The sequence below is a fragment of the Trachypithecus francoisi genome, unplaced genomic scaffold, assembly GCF_009764315.1.
Source record: "Trachypithecus francoisi isolate TF-2019V2 unplaced genomic scaffold, Tfra_2.0 Lachesis_group12, whole genome shotgun sequence".
NCBI lineage: Eukaryota > Metazoa > Chordata > Mammalia > Primates > Cercopithecidae > Trachypithecus > Trachypithecus francoisi.
This window is the reverse complement of record NW_022681457.1, coordinates 88,191,149-88,203,279: the sequence shown is the minus strand read 5'-3', so window position 1 is coordinate 88,203,279 and position 12,131 is coordinate 88,191,149. Positions and strand designations below refer to the sequence as shown.

Genomic DNA, 12,131 nt, shown 5'->3' with positions numbered 1-12,131 from the left:
ACTCACTGCTCCCTCTTCATTACGTATTCTGCACATTGCCCATAGACCAGGCAGATGGAGAAACAGGAATTCTGGGGGCAAGACAGGAGGTTGTTCTGGTGAGGCACGGGGTCCTCATATGTTCACTAAAAATTAGTAATGTTTACCCACAATGGTTCTGCAACACTGAACATTTTGTAATTGAGTGAAATAGACTGCATTTTATGTCTTTTATTGGTCTGTATTCATGATTCCTCTGCAACTACAAACAATTTTCCTTGCATTTTCTAAGAAAGGTTCAAATTGCTCATAGTTTATTGGATTCATAACCCAAAAAGGTTAGGTACCAACAGACCAGCAGACTGTCCTTAACATATAATCATTTTTCGGGGTCTGGGTCTGGTTGATGCTGCAGACCAGGGCTGCAGTTCTAGTTCCAGGTCAAATGACCTGACCGCCCGCTGCAGCCCTCCCAAGATACCCCACAGGCTCTGCCCACTCAGTGAGTCCCATGGACTGTCTTCTTTCAAAATATAACCAGAATCCTGGGTATTCACTGTAAAGTTCAAGTTGGCTCTACGTTCAAATATTTTTATGATAATATATTGGAAAATACAAATATAACTGAAGCCAATACTAGCTAGCTCCCAGCTACCCTCATCTTTTGCCTAGATCATCGCAATAGCCCCCTCCCTGCTCTCCTGCTTCCATTTCATCCTCGTTCCCTCACCTGTCTGTAGTTCCTTCAGCAGCCAGTGCGATATCAATCAAACAGAAGTCTGATCAGGCCATCCTCCCCAACCTTTCCAATGGCTCCTGTCTCATTCAGAGTCAAAGTCAAAGCCCTTTCAATGGTCTACAGGGCCCTACACAACCTGGTATCCCCATTATCTCCTGGATCCCTCTCCTGTTACTCTCCCCTTTGCTGCCTTGCTCCAGCTACTCTGTGTTCTTTGCTTCTTGAACTTGTTATGCTGTCTCTTGCCCCAGGGCCTTTGCCCTTGCTGTTTCATTTGCCTGGACTGTTTCCCCTGCAAATAGCTACATGAGCTGGTCCCTCCCCTTCTTCAGGTCTTTGCTAAATGTCACTTTCTCATTGAGGCCTTCTCTGAGCACCCTTTTCAAAATTGCAAGCCCCTTCCCTCCACTCACTATCTCTGTCTCTCCCGTATCCCTTTTCACCATCTGATATGGCTGTCTCAATCCCCATTAGACTGAAAGTTCCATAAAAGCAACATTTTTTATCAGTTTTGTTCAAAACTTTATCTCCAGTGTCTATAACACTACTTGCCACACAGTAAGGCCTCCATGCGTGTTTATTGAATGAATGATCAACTGGATGAATCTTCCCCCACTTCATCAAATCTGTCTCCAATCCCCATGTACCTTGTCATGGTGAATTAACCACCATCCCCTCCTCTCCCTAGTCATGCAGCTCAGGGACTCAGGAGTCATTCCTTACAACTCCTTCTCCACATTCCCATGTCTAGTCAGTTCTTTTTTTTTTTTTTTTTTTTTTTTTTGAGACGGAGTCTCGCTTTTTCACCTAGGCTGGAATGTAGTGGCACGATTTTGGCTCACTGCAACCTCTGCCTCTCAGGTTCAAGTGATTCTTATGCTTCAGCCTCCCGAGTAGCTGGAATTACAAGTGCCTGCCACCATGCCTGGCTAATTTTTATAGTTTTGGTAGCGACGGGGTTTCACCATGTTGGCCAGGCTGGTCTTGAACTCCTGACCTCAAGTGATCTGCCCACCTCAGCCTCCCAAAGTGCTGGTTTTACAGGCGTGAGCCACTGTACCCAGCCTTCCAGTCAGTTTTTATTTATTTTTTATTTTTTATTTTTTTTTGAGATGGAGTCTCGCTCTGCCACCCAGGCTGGAGTGCAGTGGCGCGATCTCGGCTCACTGCAACCTCTGCCTCCCAGGTTCAAGTGCTTCTTCTGCCTCAGCCTCCTGAGTAGCTGGGACTACAGGCACGCACCACCATGCCCGGCTAAATTTTTGTATTTTTAGTAGAGACGGGTTTTGCCATGTTGGCCAGGCTGGTCTTGAACTCCTGACCTCAAGTGATCTGCCTGCCTCGGCCTCCCAAAGTGTTGGGATTACAGGCATGAGCCACTGCGCCTGGCCCCAGTCAGTTCTTAATGAAAGAGAATGGGCCTTTTGTTTGTCATTCAGCGAACTTGCTCCTGGAGCAGGTGCAGCGACACAATGGTGAGACACAGTTTTAGTTCCTGCCTTTATGGAGCTCCCATCTCAGCCTTGCCAATGGCCCTGCGATCCTTCTCCTTTCCCTGCCTTTCTTCAGAGGCCTGTCATCGCAGCCTAACTCCTCAACCGGACATGCAAGTTACCCTCGCCTCCCTCTCCTGCCTCACCAGCCCCTGCTTCCTCAGATCCAGCCCGTCATGCCAAATTCACTAATATTCCCTGCGTGCCCCAGGCTCTGGAATGACCGTCTGCCCTTCCTCTGTGGAGTGCCTGTCACCTCCCCCTGGCCGAGTCCTGTTCCTGACCCAGTTCAAGCATCCAGCCTGAGCTCAGCACCCCTCCGGGCTTCCATACCTTAGTCAAACTGAATCAGGGGCCTTTCTCCCCATTAATCCTGTAATACTGTGGTATGCTGTTGGCCACCTGCCTCCTCCATTATACTGTGAACTCTTTGAGGGCAGAAACCGTATTCTTACCTCTGCCTCTCCAGCCTCAGTACAGTGCTGGACACACAGAGGATACTCAATGCGTATCTGTTGGGCTGCAGAACCTTGGTGATGGTGTTTATCTTCTCCAAGCCTCTGTTGACTAATCTGTCACAACGATAACAACTCCTCCCAGGGATTTTGTGATAATTAAATGAGCTATCAGAAATACAATGCCTAGTATGGCAACCAGCGCATAGTAGGTGTTCAATAAAGTTTCTTTCCTTTTTTCCCTTCTGCATAATTCAGTATTTAGGAGGGAGGTTCTACTGATCTCCTTTGTGCTCCATTCTCTGTTGAGGACCCGCACCAGAAAATGGAGCTGCAGCAGCTGGAATAAAAGTTAGATTTAAGGAAATGAAAGTTAGATTTAAGGAAGAGCTTTCTTTAGAGTGTACTGAGGTTAAGATGATGAGCTGAGGAGTCAGGTTGCTTGGCTTTGCCACGTGCTGCCTGTGTGACTCCGAACAAGTGTTGAATCTCTTTGAGCCTTGGTTTTGTCATCTGTAAAATGGGGCTAACAGTATTGGCTTCATAGGATTCTTGAGAGAAATCAGTGACTGTAAGGGTTGTGGAACACAGCTAGGCACACAGTAAATGCTTAATAAGTGTTTACTATGGTGCATTGAAGAGCACAAGACAGATGAGGAGTCATCCCCTCTACCCGCACCCAGTGTCGGCTTTGTGGATACTTCCTCCTCCAGCTGTCCTGCCTCCTGCCCCTCCTCCATCAGACAAGGCCTCTGTGTGTTGGAAACCCCCAGTAAGGGAGTGCTGGTGAGGGAATCCGATTCTCGGCAGCCTAGCTACTGAGCCCAGAGTTCTTTCTGTTTCTGTTACTGCCTGTGATGTGTGGGGCTTCTGGGTAGGTCAAGGAGCAGCTTGTTCCAGAGGGGCCGGGGTGTGGGCCAGGTAGGCAAGCTGGGGTGAGTGCCCGGAAGTTGAGGCTGTGGTGCTCAGCTGCCAGGGCCGAGGTTGGCTGGAATATAGCAGGCGGCTAAGATTGTGCAAACAGGTCATTGTGCAAACGTGCCCCTGTGTGTGACCTCGATTGTGCAAACAGGTGTTTACTGGAGGCTGCTCCGCTTGGGCAGTCCGCTTACAAAAAGCCCTTGAGCTGTTGACTTAGAAAGAAACTGGACACTCCTTCTTCCCTGAACCCACCCTGAACTTTCCGCCTCCTGGCCTTTGCTCAGGCTGTTCTCTCTGCCTCCGGTGCCCTCTCTCACCTCCACCTCAACTTGCTGAAATTCTACTCATTCTTCAAGGCTCAGAGAAAATGCCACTAAGTCTTTTTTTTTCTTTTCTTTTTGTTTCTTTCTTTCTTTTTTTTTTTTTTGAGATGGAGTCTCGCTCTGTCACCCAGGCTGGAGTGCAGTGGCACGATCTCTGCTCACTGCAAGCTCCGCCTCCTGGGTTCACGCCATTCTTCTGCCTCAGCCTCCCGTGTAGCTGGGACCACAGGCGCCCGCCACCACACCCAGCTAATTTTTTTTTTTTTTTGTATTTTTAGTAGAGACGGGGTTTCACCGTGTTAGCCAGGATGGTCTCAATCTTCTGACCTTGTGATCCGCCCATCTTGGCCTCCCAAAGTGCTGGGATTACAGGCGTGAGCCACCGCGCCCAGCCCCTTTCTTTTTATTGAGACGGAGTTTCATTCTTCCTGCCTAGGCTGGAGTGCAGTGGTGTGATCTTGGCTCACTGCAACCTCCTCCTCCTGGGTTCATGCGATTCTTCTGTCTCAGCCTCCCAAGTAGCTGGGATTACAGGCGCCCGCCACCTCACCTGGCTAATTTTTGTATTTTTAGTAGAGAAGGGGCTTCACCATGTTGGCCAGGCTGGTCAGGAACTCCTGACCTCAGGCAATCTGCCCGCCTCAGCCTCCCAAAGTATTGGGATTACAGGCATGAGCCACCGCGCCAGGCCACTGAGTCTTTTTTCATAAGCTTTCCCCTCATTTGTAGAATGTGTCCTGTGATATACCTTTAGTGTCCTGATGTTGTTTTACCTTATGGCGCTTTCCAGATCCGTGAGTTCAAGGATCTTTCCTTATTCATCTCTGAAAGGGTGGGAAGCTGAGGTCCAGAGAGGGAATGTGACCTGCCCATGTCCCACAGCCATTTTGAGGCTGAACTGGGCTCTAAATCAGGCCTTTGCATTTTCTGCCACACTCGCCACCCCTCTTTTAGGCCCCATCCACTCTGACGTTGGACTTTTGCTCTAACCCCTGGGATGAGGTGGGAACTGGAGGGATAGGTGGGACTTGTATGGAAGAGGGAAGTATGCTGGGCAGGGGAACAGTGAGAACCAAGACATGGAGGCTGGAATGGGTGCCATGACAGAGGTAGAAGGTGGCCCAGGCCTGGGAATGGCAGTGATGGTGGTGGTAGGGAGGTAAGGCCTGCAATCTAGACCCACAGATAGCATTGATGCTGCATGACCCTGAGCAGCACCTCATAGTCCTGCCTCTTAGACCCCCAGCTCCCCTTGAAGCTCCACCACACCCCAAACTAAACACGCCTCCCAGCTGAGCTCCTCCATGTTTTCTCCTGAAAACCTGGTTTTCTGTCCTGGTGAATCCAGAAACTTGAATGGTTTTGAACACCTCCCTGCTGGTTACCCCCTACATCCGGTCTGTCGCTCCTTCCAGTGGGATTTGCCCCTTCTCTCCCACCTTACGGCCCCTGCAGGAAGCCAGGCCACCACTGCTGTCTCCTTGGATAACGTCTCAGCTTCGTCCTGGTCTCCCTGACTTCATTCCTGGGATACCACCCTTGCTATACTTAGCTGGAGTGCTTCTTCCAAATTGCAAATTCCAGTATGTCACCACCCAACTGAAAATTGGCTGGGCATGGTGTCTCATGCCTGTAATCCCAGCACTTTGGGAGGCCAAGGCAGGCTGATCACCTGAGGTCAGGAGTTTGAGACCAGCCTGGCTAACATGGTGAAACCCCATCTCTACTAAAAATACAAAAATTAGCTGGGCATGCTGGCGGGCACCTGTAATCGCAGCTACTCGGGAGGCCGAGGCAGGAGAGTCACTTGAATCCGGGAGGCGGAGGTTGCAGCGAGCCAAGACTGTGCCACTGCACTCCAGTGTAGGCAACAAAAGCGAAACTCCCTCAAAAAAAAAAAAAAAAAAAAAATCATCCATCCATTGGTTCCTCTTTGTCCATGGGCTAAAGTTCTAAGTGTTCTTCATGTCCTTTGAGGCCCTTCAAAACCAGACCCTGAATCCTTCTTCACCCTGGAGCCTCATCTCTCTCTCTTTTTTTTCCAGGTCCTAATCCCTGGAACCTGTGAATGTATCACCTTACATGTCAAAAGAACTTTGAAAATGTGATTAAGGTTGGGATGAGGAGATTATCTTGGATTATCTGGGTAGATCCAAGAGTCTCATCTCTTGATACTCCCTTTCCCAACTCCTTTTCCTCATTTAAAAAAAAATTAATAATTTTTTATTTTTTTCTTGAGACGGAGTTTCGTTCTTGTTGCCCAGGCTAGAGTGCAATGGCTCAATCTTTGCTCACTGCAACCTCCGCTTCCTGAGTTCAAGCGATTCTCCTGCCTCAGCCTCCCGAGCAGTTGGGATTACAGGCATGTGCTACCATGCCTGGGTAATTTTGTGTTTATTTATTTATCTTTTTGGAGACAGAGTCTTGCTCTGCTGCCCCGGCTGGAGTTCAGTGGTGCAATCTTGGCTCACTGCAACCTCTGCCTCCAGGGTTCAAGCGATTCTCCTGCCTCAGCCTCCCAAGTAGCTGGGACTACAGGCATGTGCCACCACACGTGGCTAATTTTTTGTATTTTTAGTAGAGATGGGGCTTCACCATGTTAGCCAGGATGGTCTCAATCTCCTGACCTTGTGATCTGCCCGCCTCAGCCTCCCAAAGTGCTGGGATTACAGATGTGAGCCACCATGCCCGGCCTTTTTTTTTTTCTATTTTGAGATGGAGTCTCCCTGCGATGCCCAGGCTGGAGTGCAGTATGATCTTGGCTCACTGCAACCTTCACCTCCAGGGTTCAAGTGATTCTCCTGCTTCAGCTTCCTGAGTAGCTGGGATTACAGGTGTACACCACCATGCCTGACTAATTTTTGTATTTTTAGTAGAGAGGGGGTTTCACCATGTTGGTCAGGCTGGTCTTGAACTCCTGACCTTGTGATCCTCCCACCTGCCCACCTCAGCCTTCCAAAGTGCTGGGATTACAGGCGTGAGACACCGTGCCTGGCCTTTTTCTTTCTTTTTTTTTTTTTTTGAGACGGAGTCTTCCTGCGACGCCCAGGCTGGAGTGCAGCGGTGCGATCTCGGCTCACTGCAGTCTCCGCCTCCCGGGTTCAAATGATTCTCCTGCCTCAGCCTGTCAAGTAGCTGGGATTACAGAGCCTGGCACTATGCCCAGTTAATTTTTGTATTTTTAGTAGAGATAGGGTTTCACCATATTGGCCAGGCTAGTTTGGAACTCCTGACCTCAGGTGATCCACTTGCCTCCCAAAGTGCTGGGATTAGAGGTCTGAGCCACCGCACCCGGCCCTCTTCCTCTTCATGAACCTGGCACTTCAACCATTCCAGTTATCATCATCATCATCTAATCATGTGCTGCTTTTTTCATGGCTCTAGGCCTTTTCCCATAGTTTCCTTCTGCTTCGGAATGCCCTTCCCTTATTTGTGTGTCTGAAGAAATCTCTTTCATCCCTCAAAATCCAGCTGGCATGTCACCTCTTCTGTGAAGCCTTCCCAGATTTCCCAGGCTGCATTAGGTGTTGCTCCCAGATGCTCTGTGAAGGCTTGGATGGATCCGTTACCTCAGTACCCAGCATGCGGCCTGGCATGGAGGAGGTGTCCATGAAAGGTTGCTGTACAATTTGGATGTCGGACCTGGATTTTCAGGCCTTGGAGCCACAGGGGGCCCATCCAGTTACCTACTGAGAGGTCTGGAGGAGTCTCTTCCAACATGGGGCAGCCAGCACTGCATTCTCCGGCTTCCCTGGTGCTCAGTTGAGCAGGATTTTCTGCCTTTGAGCGGTGCTGGCAAATGAGAAATGAATTAATGAGGACATCGCTGATACTGAATACTAGTGGGCAAAACACCCCAGGCCCTCTCCCCAGGCTCAGAGAGGCTGGGATGGCTGCCCAGATGCTCTCTTGGTGCCTGCCTCTGGGGAAGGAAGCAGAATTCTAGCTTTGAGTGGGCAGAAGAGAAGACTTCCCCTCCTTCTTATCCCCTGCTTGTGGTCTTCTGGCCAGGCAGGCCTTATCTCTGCTCTCCGGGCCTGGCCTGCCATGGTATGGCTGGGGAGGGGCCTGGTCCTGGTGGTCGGGGTGATGGGGAATCAGAGACTGAAAGGAGATAAAGCTCGGATGCTTATCTTGGCTCGGAGGAAACCTATTCCCTCTACAACCCTGTGACTGGAGGATGGGGTTGGGTGCAGGAAAGAATCCCTAGGCCAGGCCAGCTTCTGCCCTGTTCATGGGCTTCCTTGGGTGAGGGAGCTAGACCCATCTTTCCAGGGTCTGAGGCCCCCTTCCCCATCAGGCAGCTGGTTTATGTCCCCACAGCACTAGGTGGGCAGGTGGAAGGGAGAAGACAGGGCCATTTTTCCTAAAATTCTTGCCAGGAAGGGTGGCCAAGATAGTCAAATGACCTGTGTAAGGACAGAGAGAGGCAAAGGCAGGTTCAGAGCTTGTGGAATCAGAGCCTAAGGCTTGCATTCTCCCCTGCTTCCTGGGGAGTCTGACCTGGATCCTGAGAAGGAAGAGGGGTTCCCAGAGGTAGCCAGTCTGCTCCCTTGGTCCCATGTCCTCTGCCATTGCAGCCTGGAACCAGGGGACACAGATGGGGGCTTCTGCCCATAGATAAGCCTCTGGGTTGGGGGGCACCAGGGAGCAGAGGGATGGTGGCTTTTGCAACCTCCTTGTGGTTATACTGTTCTTATGAGTGGTCTAGACTGCTGAGGCGAGGCTGGACGTATTATCTCTATCACCTCTCTGACCTCCCAGGCTATTCTATGTTTCCTGGAATGTCCAGTTTATTCGATTCATGCACTTATTTATTCACCCACTCCATGCCCCATGAGCTCTTCTTTCTATTCATTCTCTCACTCACCCGTTTATTCACCCATTATCTACCCGTTCATCCATCTATCTGCCTACCCATCCATCCATCCTTCCAGTCATCCATCATAACTACCAACTCAGTCATCCAACCACCATCCATGCATCCATCTGTCTATCCATATATCCATCCACCCTACCATCCATCCATTCACCCACTAATTCATCCATTCATTATCCATGCATCCATCTGTCCATACGTCTATCCATCCATCCACCACTTATCCATCCATCCATCTACCCATCATACCCATCCATCCATTCATCCAACCACCACCCATGCACTCACCTATCCACCCATCCAGTCATTAATCCAATAAAAAATTTTGAGCACCTATTACCAATCAGATCCTGCACTTGGACCTTAGGGTAGTGTATGAATAAAACCCCAGGCTGTAATGGTCTGTGACAAGCAAACTTTCTCGCAATACCTCTGAATGCCTGCCATCTCTAAGGATACCACACTATCTCTGTGCAGCCCTTATTAATGCAGGCAGCTCCTTCTCCCAAACTCCAGGCACCAGAAATGACAGGATCCGGAAATGTGGTTGGATTTCCTCTTGATTCCAGATGTGTTATGTGCAGATGTAACTCCAGTACCCTCATTTAAGGCTCTTGCCCTGTGAAGCTGCACCACCTTCTATGGCTCCCCATCACCCTCCTGCAGGCCTCCGGTTACTTGGCTTCTGTCTCTTTTTTCTTTTTTTTTCAGATGGAGTTTTGCTCTTGTCACCCAGGCTGGAGTGCAGTGGCATGATCTCGGCCCACTGCAACCTCCGCCTCCCAGGTTCATGCCATTCTTCTGCCTCAGCCTCCCGAGCAGCTGGGATTACAGGCACCTGCCACTACGCCTGGCTAATTTTTATATTTTTGGTAAAGATGGGGTTTCAGCATGTTGGCCAGGCTGGTCTTGAACTCCTGACCTCAGGTGATCCACCTGCTTCGGCCTCCCAAAGTGCTGGGATTACAGGCGTGAGCCACCGTGCCCGGCCGGCTTCTGTCTCTTGACATGGGTACCCCTCATAGTCTTTCTCTCTATTCCCATCCTGCCACCATCTGGGGGAACTGTACTGGCCACAAGAGTGCTGTGCTCACATACCGGCTTTCAATTCCTTGACTGGGTTGTCTCTAAGGGCTTTTCTATTTTAGACACCCAATATCTTGTTTACATCAGGGACTTTGCCATCACCTGGATCTGCTCAACCTCTAGAACCTTCCATCCAACACCTCCTCTTTGACCATAGGCCTCCCTCTGTCCATCTCTCACCCCCTCACCCCCACAGCTCCTGCTCTCTAAACTCAGAGAGGCCTCCAGGCTCTGCTCCCACTATTTCCTCATTTATCACCTCCTCCTCACTTCCCTTCCTTTCTTCCCCCCGCCGGCAGCCCAGCATTAATTCACTGAAGATTCTCTTACCTGTGCTCCAGGATTTGTGCAGTCCTCTCCATCCATCTCCCTGCCCAGCAGAGCTTCACAGGTTGGATTATTTCTTTTTGGAGTGGGTCTCATTCTGTCACCTAGGCTGGGGTGCAGTGGCACAAACATGCTTCCTTGCAACTTCGACCTCCCTGGCTCAAGTGATCCTCCCACCTCAGACTCCTGAGTAGCTGGGACTTCAGGCACACGTCACCATGCTTGGCTAAATTAAAAAAATTTTTTTTGTAGAGATGGGGTCTGGCCACGTTGCCCAGGCTGGTCTTAAACTCCTGGACTCAAACAATCCTCCTACCTTGGCCTCCCAAAGTGCTGGGATTACAGGTGTGAACCATCATGCCCTGCCTGGATTGGATTCTTAAGGTAAACTTTTTATTGACAAATAATGTATACACCATTGTAAAATTCTAATTGCAATTTTTAACCTTACCATAAGTGTATATAACTATATACACATATGATTTTAAGTGCTTAATTTTGACATAACTGAGGTTTATATGAAATTTGCAAGAATCGTGGGAGAAAACTCCTGTATACCCCTCACCCAAATTCTTAAAATGTTACCAACATTGTATCAAATTTCCTTTCTCTCTTTCTGTGTGTGTATACATGCCTTCACAGGTAAAGATTTTTTTCTGAACTGTTTGAGTAAGTTGTATATGTGATCCTCCTATAGTCCAAGTTCTTCCATTGTGTGTTTCCTAAAAAACAAGGACATCGTCTTACATATGACCACAGTACGGAAGTTACCATTGTTACAATGGTAGCTAATCTCCAGATTTTATTCAGATTTCAGATCTTATTCAGATTGTCATAGATATAGATTTTAAAATGTATTATGTAACATTTGATATGTAAGAATGCTTGAAAACGATGAAATGTAATAATAAAATGGTCATCTGTCAACCAATCACCAAACTTAAGTTCTAGAACAAGGTCAAGAAACTATGGCCTGCAGGCCAAATCCCGCCCGCTGCCTGGTATTGTGGCACAGTGACACCCATTCATTTACACCTTGTTTATGGCTGTTTTGGAGGTACAAAGCTGCAGAGTTGAGCAGTTGTGACAGAGACCTTATGTTCCATAAAACTAACACATTTACCACCTGACCCTTTACAAAAAAGTTTGCCATCCTCTGGTCTAGAGCGGAGCTGTCCAGTAGAACTTTCTGTGATGATGGAAATATTCTTTTTTTTTTTTTTTTTTTTGAGATGGAGTCTCGCTCTGTCGCCCAGGCTGGAGTGCAGTGGCCGGATCTCAGCTCACTGCAAGCTCCGCCTCCCGGGTTCCCGCCATTCTCCTGCCTCAGCCTCCCGAGTAGCTGGGACTACAGGCGCCCGCCACCACGCCCGGCTAGTTTTTTGTATTTTTTTAGTAGAGACGGGGTTTCACCGTATTAGCCAGGATGGTCTCGATCTCCTGACCTCGTGATCCGCCCGTCTCGGCCTCCCAAAGTGCTGGGATTACAGGCTTGAGCCACCGCGCCCGGCCGATGATGGAAATATTCTATAAATCTGTGCTGTCCAATACAGTAGCCACTAGCCACATGTGACTAGCATTTGAAATGTGGTTAGCATGTCTGAGGAACTGAGTTTTATTATTTTTTAAATTGTTTAAAAATTTTTATATTTGTAAAATAGAGATGGGGAGTCTCACTGTCTTGCCCAGGCTGGTCTTGAACTCCTGAGCTCAAGCAATCATCCTGCCTTGGTCTCCCAAAGTGCTGGGATTACAGGCATGGGCCACCATACCTGCCCCTGAATTTTAAATTGTATCTAATTTTAATTAATTTAGATTAATTAATTGACTAATTAATTAATTTTTTTGAGACAGGGCTGAGCTCTGTCCCCCAGGCTGGAGTGTAGTGGCGCCATCATGGCTCACTGCAACCTTGACCTCCCAGGATCA

The 12,131-nt window shown here is 48.9% G+C and overlaps 1 long non-coding RNA gene across 1 annotated transcript; it reads right to left on the bottom strand.

Moving 5' to 3' along the window:
- Nucleotides 1-9: 9 nt before the first annotated feature.
- Nucleotides 10-2,864, bottom strand: LOC117092865. Its single transcript, XR_004440942.1, has 3 exons — nt 2,667-2,864; nt 710-795; nt 10-71 (listed from the first exon to the last, which is right to left on the bottom strand). It is a non-coding gene; the product is annotated as an uncharacterized LOC117092865 (long non-coding RNA).
- Nucleotides 2,865-12,131: the final 9,267 nt, after the last annotated feature.